Consider the following 11,310-nt stretch of genomic DNA (forward strand, 5'->3'; position numbering starts at 1 on the left):
GGCTGGACACTGCTAGTAGGCGCCTACTGCTTGACCTCTGTTTAAATGAGGGGCTTCAAGGCTAGACAGCATGACTCTTCAGATTATTGAATGGAGGAGCTACACCAGTCCAAGTTAAAAGCAGACCCCAAATGGTTACATTACACAAGCTGTGAGGTTTTTAAACTTGTGACAAGGAAAGTTCTACTCATTGCAAGGAAATCCTCACTTAAGCTTCAGTGAGCCAAATGCACTTAAAACTCACGAACCTTCAGCTGGTCCTCCTTAGCCAGTCCACTTTCTATGAGGAACTGGCATATGCTCTAGCGCTGGTCAGGCTGATGCTGAATTGCTTCATATTCTGGATGCTCAACTGCAGTACCATTGCAGGCAAATATCTTCGGAACCGCTTTCACTAGTGTCTTTGTATTGTAATCATCAGGGGTCCTTTGGACAGTAATAGGGTCTACCTGCTGTTTTTCTGTTGATTTCTTATATGGATATAATCCTCAGTGCCACCCTTACTTGCCTCAGCAAAGGGGTGGGAAGAGTTTAGGTTCTGGATAGCCGACATACCATGCAATTCCTTCTCCTCGTTGGAAACAGGCCTGTGGAAGGTGTTGGCGGAAGAAGGCAGGCAGGGGAATGGAGTGTCGGGAAGTGAGGGAGCTCAAGAGGAGGCTCTGGGTCCTGGGTGGCAGCTCAGTGACGGGCCTAATATTGGAGGTTTTTATAGGAGGAAGGATGAGGCAAGGGAACTATGAACAAAAGAAAGCTAATTGTTTTTAGACCAGGACATCTTCTTTTGGGGGGAAGGGAATGGCAAGGGTTTTTATCATGCAGATTGTCTCTTCTTTCTGTGGGGGATGGAGAGGGCCCACATGACAGATTACCTCATTGGTGTTGACCAGAAAATTCCAGAATGGTTGATTAAGCTTATAGTTCTGGGAGATGTTGAAACAGCAATTAGGTCAGGTATTAAATCTAGGTTTGGTATCATGGGCTTTAGCACAAGTGACATCATTTGGGGCCTGTGGTTTTTTCTTTAACAATCGTGATGCTGTGAGGGGAGGAGTGTCCTGATCTCTACTGTCTGCCCCAGAAATTAAGGGTCTCCTGTAACAGACAACAATCATAGTCTACTGTTCTCAATTTGGAAAAATAAAAAAAAACCCTTTCCCTTTATCTTTTATCTATTTGGAAAGAGAATTTTTATTTTGTGTATGTGTAATACACACACACACACACACACACATACATGTATGGGAATGTGTATAGAGATAGAAAGAGCAAGAGAGTAAGCTTGATTTATGAACAAAGGAACTTTATACATGGGATCTGTAGACATATATTCCCCTTCCTCATTGCAGATATTCAGATCAACTCTAGGAAGGAGAACAGGACCTTGCTTAAGAACAATAACAAATCTGTTACCACCATTTTTCCTTCCTATGAGGAATCTTGATATGTTATTGCCAAGGAAGCCTCAAAAGATGGAAAACATATCTCAAATTGGCTTAAGCAAAAGGGGGAATTATTGACTCAGATAGTAGAACAATTTGACTGCAGAGACTGTCTGATCAGCAGGGACCTGTTTCTTCTGAAATGACTCAATTCTCCTGCTGGCTCTTCCCTTATGAGGTAGAGTCCCCCAAGAAGCAGATGCCAAGACAGGATTAGACAGGCTGATGATTTGGGTCTCCATGCATCATGTTAACTCAGGCCCTGTGTCCTAAAGTCCTCAAAATGTCAGTTATTCCTCTTTTCCCAGTATTCAGTCACACTAATAAATGGTTATACATCCCTTTTTGGGAAGGATTGGGAGAATCATAGTATATTTTTTCAGTGTTGTGGAGTCCCTTCTAGAATAGGGATGCCTCTTCAGTCAATGGGTTCTGGATCTGAAAATTGGCTCAAGTTGGGGAACTTAGGAAGGGATCATGAGTTTTTATTGGGGCTATTGGTCTCAGCCTCCTGCTCCTCCATTCTTGCCCTTTTCTTGTGGATGATAACAACACCCTTGCTGCCCCTCTGTTTTCCTCTATTTTGCTCTCTTAACCATCCCCATATAGCACCCATCCCTCACCCTGGGTCAAGCCCCCTTTGGCTGCCCCTCTGACTTTGGCAGTTGTTGTGGTGATTCTGGCCTTCTGGCTTCTTGCGTTTAAGCACCACCAGTTGAACAGTGTTAGACAGGTTGATGGAACTCAGATATGGTGGCAGCCTGTGTCTGCATGCTGGGGTGTGGGAGGGCCCAACAAAGAAACAATGGTTTCTGCCAGCTCCTCCATCCAAGAGAAAGCTGCCCCTCTAGCCTTTGCCCTGAGGCCAGACAATTCAGTTTCTTCCCATATGTCCCTGGTGCCTTTTGAGCTGCCACCCCAGCACTGGAGCTCAGAGTGAGTGAATCCATCAGTGAGTAAGTCTGTGCGTGGGTCTTTTAAGAGGAACGCCTGGAACTTCAGCTGCCCTCTGTCTTATTCAGCCACAATCCCCACTGGTTTTCACAGCCAGAAGTGGTGGAGACTTCTCTCCCCAGTACTGAAACCCTGAGCTGGGGAGTCTGGTGTGGGATTGGGACCTCTTGTTTCTTCAGGGGAGGAGGGGAACCTCTGCAGCTGAGATAGCCCTCCTGATATTTAATGGTCACCCATGGGTGTGGGACCAGCCTGTTCCACGTGTCCATCCCTCCTACCAGTCTTGAGATGGCTTTTTCTGTGTCCTTAGTTGTAGAACTTCAGTTCATGAGACTTCAGGCGAGTCCCAATGATGGTTGTTCTGTAGTTTAGTTGTAATTTTTTAGTGGTAAGAAAATGATCCCACCATCTTGACTGGATTGTGCCTAAAACATATATTTTTAACACATTTATTCATTGGCTTACTTGGATTTGCTTTTCTATAGATGGACTCTTCACATCCCTTGTCCATTTTCCTATTGTTTTTCTTGTTCTTTTCTTGACATTTTATAAGAGCACTTTTCATATTATAACTAATAGCACTCTGTCTGTCCTCTGCCTTGCAAACAGACAAAGAAAAAGCAGTCTGGAACTCTGCGCGTTCTTCCCCTTCTCCATTGTTCTCATCAGTGCTAGGTCCATAGTCCTCAAGGTGCAGTCAAGGTCAGTCAACACGCCAGGGATGCCGTGAAACAACTCCATCATTTATTTTTGAAAAACGAAACAAGCTAGTCCCTGGTCAAGGACATGTTTCCATGCCCCCTGCCTCCTCCACCTTCATATTAGGGCAATATTGCTCCCATTCCAGTCCTTCTGGAACCCCTGCACCGTTTTGTCGTATCCTTTAAATCATGTACTACTATTTATAGGTCTGAAACTTGACATTGACATTTTTACATAGGTTATCTTAAAACAAAAGTTTATATTGTTGCCATTATCATTATAGCTACTAGTTCTATTTTTCTGATACACATTAGAAATAGATTCACAAGTACGAAAATAAGACATTCATCTGTATACCACTTAAAATACACCATGCTTTGGGAAACTACTTAGGGCATGCCCTAGGGCCACCGACTCCTCAAGGACAAGATCAAGGATTTAAAGAGCTGTGAGTTTCAGGACCTCACCACTTAATTGCACCCCCCCACAGGGTGGAGTGGGTGGTGGGCTCATTTACATCTGAGGACGCAGCACAGAAAGGTGCAACTGCTCTACACACTATTGAGTGGTGGAAATTAGAATCCAGGCCTTTCTCCAAAAACCACGGGCATAGCAGGACTTGATCAAATCCAGTGAACAAACTGTACTGGGTGGTTGGGACCCTAGGAACCCAGAACCCAGTGCAGACTGGGATTGTATTACGAACAATCCGCATTCTGGCTGGAACATTCAGAGTTCTGAGGTTCTGTGAATTATGCTGATGTCCAGTGCTTGGAAGGGACTGCCTCAGGACCCGGGGCTGTACCAGGTCACAGCCCCCGAGTGGGGTCCGCCTGTCCAACCCGGTACCCTGTGCCCACCACTGTCCCACTGGCCGGGAGCCTGTGGAGCCCGGCCTGAGGAGCCATGTGCTGGCTCCGGGCGTGGGGCCAAATCCTCCTGCCAGTTTTTCTCTCCCTCTTTCTCATCCAGCTGCTTATGAGCTTCACAGAGAAAGGTCCCCCCCAAATTCCCAGACACAGGATCAAGCCGAGAACAAGCGCTGTGGATGACGGTAAGCCTTTCCGAGCCCAGAGGCGGGTGTCCCGCAGCGCCACTGCCGCCCTCGGCAGGGCCACCCTGTCATGCTGAGATTTTCATCTTAAAGTTGCCCTACGGTGTTGGCAGGAAAACATTTTTAAAGGCTGCTGACATTTTTGGTAAAATCCAGTTAAACTGGATTCGAATTAATTTGTCTTATCTGATGAAATGAGAAAAATGCCTTAAAATAGTTTTAAAATTGGGAAAGCGGGTTTATCCCCACTTTTTGCGTGACCTATATATAGCACATAAGCTTTATGCTGTGAATAAGGTGTTAGGGTTTGTTCTAATCAGACTTCACTCAGTGGCCTTAACTAGTGTTTCTAAGTGGTTTAAGATCTTAATAAATGGCTTAATTTGAGTCTTATCTTAAATGATTGCTTTGGTTTAGAGACTTCCCCTGGCCCCTCTCCCCAACTGAAAAACTTTTGAAAAGTTAAAAGTCATGCTGTGTCGAATTCATGAACTTGGAAATAAGGTTTTTAGAAACCTAAATTGGAATTATATAGATAGAATAAGGACAGAATTTGAATTACTTGGAAAATGCCCTGTAAAGCCAAGATTGCCATTTTTATGAAGACTATAAGACAGAATAATTACTGCTGTCTGGTTTCTGGAGTCTAAAAGAACATTAATATCTGTAAGTGAATCAGTCTTCCTTACCAGAATCAAACCGAAAGCTCTCAGCTTTGCACTGAGTTGAGACTCCTTTGAGAGGGTGGGGGAGGTGAGAGGCTGAACCAAAAGGCCAGGCTTGTGTCCCTTGGTTTTATGTTTCCCGATGTCTCTGTCTTTTCATCTCTTGGTCATCCCCGCACATATTCTGAGAGGAGCAGTGTTCTAGCACCATTCCTGCCCCATTCTCCCCTCAAATTGTGCCTAAAACCATAGGCCACACATAGAAACAAATCCTTCCCTTTGTTCCCCGGCAAACTGGAGTCATACTAGAATTTTCCCAAAAGACTTTATTAAAATGCTTAGAAAGAACAAAAAGGGAGTAAACAAAAACAAATCAAGACTCGTAGATAACATAGTCAGTTCCAGGGCTGACCAACCCTGGTCCATGTTTCTGAGGAAGCAGCTTTCTTTTGGGAGCAAAAGCGGGGTTCCGCCTTCCCTCGGCCTCCCCTGAGTGTTTGCTTCCTGGCCTGGGGCAGTTCCCCTGTGTGCTTGCCTTTAACTTTCCAGTCTAAGAAGGCTGTGGTTTCTTAGACATCGTGATTCCTTTACTTCTAACACTGAGAAAGGGATTCTAGCCCCTCACTTAGATCTCCACCTGTACCCCTATTAGGGCTAAGTGGCAAGCTTTTCCCTACAGGAAACCCCCGGGCCTTGTGAATGATCCCACATCAAGCTAGATCGCCCCCGGATCAGGTTTCTTTGATCTCCAGGCCTTTTAATGCTCATGTTCATTTATATTTGAGAGCTTAGTAAGTAATATCCCAAGAAGTTATAGTTTGCACTTGGAACTTTGGGTTAAGAATCATCTTCCCCATTATCTAATGAATGAATTAAAAAAGCACTAAAATGCAGAGAGATTCTTTTACCAGGCACAAGCAGGAACAAAGGAGCATAATCTAAAACGCAAGTAGCAACCAAGTAAAGAAATTGAAGATTATGGGTCAGGATAGAATAGCACACCACGGCAATGCTTCACATGCCACCATCACCCCTTTAGAGTGAGTCGCTAAATACCAAGAGTTTTCAATAATATGCCCATATCTGGAGAGATGCAAATTGTGTGGGTGTCCTATTCTTTACTCTGTTCTGAAAATCAAGAGAGGAAATGGTTACAGAGGAGAATTAAGGGAAACAGACAAACTGAACAGTGGCCAGACTCTGGTAGAAACACAGGTTGCTGGGCTGCAAACTGGACTTAGGGGCATATCTACAATCCAAAGATACCCCCCTTTATGGAAATGGGAAACACTCCAATTAGCTAGAGTGAACCCTGGCAGTGGAAAATGGCAAAATATCAGAAGAGAGTGTAAAGTTCAGATAGTCTAACAAAATGTAGCACAGCATCACCTGAGTTCTCTCCCTTTGTCAAATGCTGAGAACAACCAAGTGTTTAGAACATAACATACCATAAAACTAGTTTTTCAGAAAAAAAATCTCAAGGACAGTGGTATGGTGGTCAAGATGAAAATAGACTTATAGCAGTTATGCAAATACTACATAGTTAACAAAATAAATAATGAAATTAAGGAGTATATGATAGCATGTAGACAACAAATAACCTACTCTCGAAGAAAACATAACTCAAGGAACAGATGAAAATTTCCCAACAAGTGCTTTGAGCTGGAGAACCACCGAACGAGAACTAGATTCAGTGAAACAAGTCTCAAAGTTAAGATAATAAGATACTGGAATGAGATGAAAAGGCAGATTTCTCCAAGGAAATAAATTGAAGGCTAAATAATTTGAATATGAGGAAAGGCTCCAGGCTTTCTCTTTATTTTTGTAAGCATCTATTTGTGTATTTCTGCTAATGGCGAGCACACCAAGTATATTTGCATGCACACTCTAAGTAAACGTACTGTATTGGGCTCTGCAAGCTGCTTCCTTCCTCTCTGTCCTCTATCCTAGGGGGTGTTCATGTCTGGGAGGAGGTGGGATTTCACTCTTTCCCCTGGTAAACTTCTCAGTCTCTTCCGTCACCTGCTTACCCAATAAGAGCAAGGAAGACTATAAGAAAGATTGCCGGTTAGTTATACAAATGCTCAGCTTAAACCTCTGAGATGGACCCAGATCAGGCCATTTACTGCTATGAAGGTAATGAAGACATGAGGGCCGTATTTGGAAAGCAGTGGGAAGGTCAAGGCAAGCGAGGGATGAATGATGTCAAAATGCACGTGGGAAAGGGAAGGAAAGAAAAGGGAAGGGGAGGGGAGGGGAAGGGAGGGAAGCAAAGGGGGTTCTAGTCAGAGAATAGATTATTGTGATTTAAGAGTTCATGGTTAGCACTACCTGGAATGATGGCAAACTCCAACTTCAGATCATGGAAATAATTTGCTTTAAAGTAAGGTGAAGAATCAAAATTTCTCTGGGTGGTGGAATTTCAGTTGACTTTTATTTTTTATGTATTTCTTATATTGAACTTGTTTCACTTTTACATAAAGATAATAATCCTGTTTTAATTTTGGAGAAAAAATAAGCAGGAATGAAAAGAAGGAAAATATCAGGACTTGGTGGAAAGAAACAAGGCTGTGGACTTGATATTCATCAGAATGTTTTTAGATTCAGTGTAAGAAACCAAGATTATACATATAAGAGAAATGTGCTTTTGTCTAACTTGAGTGAAATAAGAGAAGAGTAGAAGTGCAGTGAATGTCAGAAATGAGTGACTCACCACCGGCCCCCTATTTCTTCTTCTGTTTTCTCTTCTTTGCCTATCAACTTCATTCTCTCCTACTAGCTTCTTCCTCAGAACTTCTTTCATGGCCACTGGCAGCTCCCTCGCCCACATCCTCTCAGTTTTCCAAGCAAAGAGAAGTTCCCCACTATTCCTTAACCCTCAAGTTCCAATTTCTAAATCATGGGGGGAACATTCTGATTGGTCTGACGTGATCGTATTCCCTCCCCCTGGACCAATGAGTGTGGTCTGGGATTAGCCCAATTTAATTCAGGTGCTGCAGCCTTGGCTGCCTGGCTGCTATCAGGGAGCCTGTGTAGGAGAGGGCAGTTACCCATCCGACTATGTGTTTAGAACTGAGGACGGAGCAGTTCTGCAAAGGAAGGATGGGTTATATTTCCCAGGAGAAGGAAGAGGTGCTTGTGGACAAAACAGTAGGGATCTTGGACACAAATCCATACTCTTTCATATTAGCAAGTGAACTTCAATGTGTTATCTGACTTTTCTGAGGTCAGTTTCTTTATCAGTAAAGTGGGGATAGTAATAACCACCTTTGAGGATTGTGAATCTTAGCTATAATTGTTTACAAAAAAGCGTTTATGTTTATAAATTGCTGAATAAGGATTTCATATAACCAGCCGGTGAAGGCCAGCTTAGCTTCCCATTAGGCCAGGTTTCTGGCTATGGCTGCTCAGAAAGGGTGAGCATTTTTCTAAGCGGTTCTTTCAGAGGTGTATCTTTTCCACGTTCACGCAGAGATGCCCTGTATCTTCAACTAAGGCTAGCAGCAGCCCTATGTCTTCTCTAATGTGTTCAAATGTATAAAAGTTGAGTAAAAACCCTGTTGATACAACATACCTGATGACATGATGTGATGAGGAGGGAACTTCACCTCTGCAGTGTTCTCCCCTAAACTCCATCTCCAGTCTAATTATGAGAAAAACATCAGACAAACCCAAACTGAGGGACAGGATACAAAATATTTTGGCCCGTACTCCTCACAACTGTCCAGGTCATGAAACACAAGGAAAGGCTGAGGAACTGCCGCTGATCAGAGGAGACGTGATGACTACACGCGCTGTGGTATTCTGGATCTTGGAACAGAAAAAGAACATTAGTGTAATAACTGATGAAATCCCAATAAAATCTGGAGCTTAGTTAAAAGTAATAATGTCTCAGTGTGGGTTTCTTAGTTTTGATAAGTGTGTTATGGTAACGGAGGGTGTTAGCAATGGGGTAACTGGGTGAAGAGTTTACAGGAACTCCCTGTGTAATCTTTGCAATTTTTCTGTAAATCTGAAATTATTCAAAAACAAAAACTTAAGCTAACAACAATAACAAAAACATCTGTGGGAAGCAAGTAGAATTTGGAGAATGGTGGCTGTCATGTGCCTTTTGTTTTCCAGTCTTGCCCTCTGAAGGAAGCCTGAAGCCAGCTGTCCCCAAATAGCTGAAACAGTAGACTCTTTCCCATGTACCTTGCCTTTTCCTCCACTCAGCTTTTCCCCTTAGGAACGTCAAGGGTACTTTTGGGCAGGAGGAAGTAATATTCAATAGGACTTCATTTGAAAAACTATTGTAAGTTTTTTTTTCCCCCAGCCAAATCAGATCTGTATCCAATCAATTTGAAATTAAATAGGATGGTCTGACTTTTCCCAGAGATCCTGTGAACCCTGTCCCCAAAATACCAGAGAGAGTGACTTCATTGTTATTGTATCACAAGACAACTAGGGTATTAATTTCAGGCCCTACTTACTTTACAGAGATGCTGGAGTAATAAACAGAGTCATCAAACTGCTTTTTTCCAAACCCATATTTTATATTCTAGAACTTTCCAATATAAATTATATTGTTTATTTTTCCACAAAACAAGAAATAATTTTTTTTAATATTTAAAGGACTAGCCAACTAGGTATATCTTGGAAAGACCATGCTGAATAACAAAGGAATTTCTAAAAGTGATTTTTAAAGTATGATGTTTTAAATATACAGTGATATTGCCAATTTATTTTACCTTATTGTTTTTCAGAAGTCATTTTTTACAAATTACTTAGCTAATCAAAGTTGGATGATGCCATTTTGTATTTTTCCAAGTAACAGGAGAAAATAAGAAAGTTAGGATTTAAATAGTACCAATGGGAAAAGTTTTCTAGATACATGAAAATAATGAAGTAAAATCCTGGGGTATGGATGAATATGCCATGAAACAAATGACTAAATGAAATGAACAATACATAGACTTTGTATTTACATATTTATACTTAATTTTTTTTTTTAGGATGTGCGTTAAAGAGAAATTGTCAATCGTGCATAGAAAATAAAACAGTAAGTTAACTTTCATATGAGGAAATTGTCTTGGGAATGTTATAAAGTCACACAATTTATAGCTGTAATCTAAAATATATGGAAAACTTTGTTTTACACAATTTTTTATAATAAGGATGACTAATAGCAGTTAAGATGTACTTCTGAATTTTAAACCATTCTTCAAGGATCTAGAAATAAACAATGGAAATAATTTAGTACAAATATGTACTTCCGTCTAGGAAATTATACTCTAAAAACACAACAATTTTTGCATGATAAAAGTTTGTACTGACTTTGGGAAATTTTTTTTCTAAGATAAGGAAAAGGTAAGCCTTTTGAGATACAGTGAAAATTTCCTTGCTACTCTGTTCTCCAAAGACTAGAAAGGATGACACACTGTGCCTTAACCACAATGTAGCTAAGATCCCCTTCTCTAATTATTAGGCATCTGACATCATTATTCTTCACTTCAAGTTTGGAAGAAAGCAGAAATGTCACAGTAGTGAGGGCAATGGTGCTACAAAGCGCTTTGCAGCAACCCTAACTCTAACAAGTATTGGAGAACTGACAATTAACACCAAAAACAGAGAGACACGAAATCACTAATTAAAAAAGGGTACACTCTAGTAATTGGTATCTGTCATCGTGGTCTGGGTGTACCACCTGTGCCCCTATTTATCTTCATTTAGGCCATTCCTCTGCTTTAACATAGCCCTGGGCTCAGGGCTTTTGGATTTCTCCATCCAATTCCTGCCATAGCCTTATGTGCTTTCCATACCTGCTGATGGCCCAGACACACTTGGTCCTGCAGTGTCCTGACTTCCTCAGTTCTGTGCCTTAGGAAGTTACTTCCAGGGCCACATCTGAATCCTGCATGATCTACAGTGGCTCTTGCATTCTCATTTCCTTACACTGTCCTTACTTTCTGGTCTCAACAAGACAACACCATCCTCTAGTTCTTTAATTTCTCATGTTTCCTTTAATTTATTGGTCCTCATATGGACTCCCTTCCCTCCTGTGAATTCTCATGGCTGTTCACTTGAATGGACACCTTTCTTTATGTGTTACAATGGAAATTTTCATACAGAGGAAACAGTATAATAAAAATGTATACCCTCAATATCCATCTTGGCCAGTCTTATTTCATGTGTGCCCCTTTTCCAAGATGGATTTTTGTTCTGTTAGCTCATTTATTCTGTTCTTTGGATTCCACATATAAGTAAGATCACATGGTATTTGTCTTTCTCAGTCTGACTTACAAAATGGATTATTTTAAAGCAAATAATGATATGGATACCATAGCATTTTATTTGCAAATATCTATATCTATCTATCTATCTATCTATCTATCTATCTATCTATCTATCTATCTATCTATCATCTATCAATCATTATCATTTATCTATCTACATCTAGTGATCATATATTATATATAGATAATAAAGACTTTGCTTTAAAATATTACAAGTC

At 41.3% G+C, this 11,310-nt stretch overlaps 1 long non-coding RNA gene and 1 pseudogene across 1 annotated transcript in view; one reads left to right on the forward strand and one right to left on the reverse strand.

Annotated features, from left to right (window-relative positions):
* Positions 1-233: 233 nt before the first annotated feature.
* Positions 234-553, reverse strand: LOC109395306 (eukaryotic translation initiation factor 1 pseudogene; annotated as a pseudogene).
* A 9,265-nt stretch (positions 554-9,818) lies between these two features.
* LOC109395310 (uncharacterized) overlaps positions 9,819-11,310 on the forward strand; it is a 25,484-nt gene continuing 23,992 nt past the window's right edge. Inside the window, exon 1 of the long non-coding RNA XR_002126638.1 lies at positions 9,819-9,858. This is a non-coding gene — a long non-coding RNA (uncharacterized LOC109395310). The remainder of the gene's footprint in view (positions 9,859-11,310) is intronic.

This window comes from Hipposideros armiger, unplaced genomic scaffold (genome assembly GCF_001890085.2).
Source record: "Hipposideros armiger isolate ML-2016 unplaced genomic scaffold, ASM189008v1 scaffold_465, whole genome shotgun sequence".
Taxonomy (NCBI): Eukaryota; Metazoa; Chordata; class Mammalia; order Chiroptera; family Hipposideridae; genus Hipposideros; species Hipposideros armiger.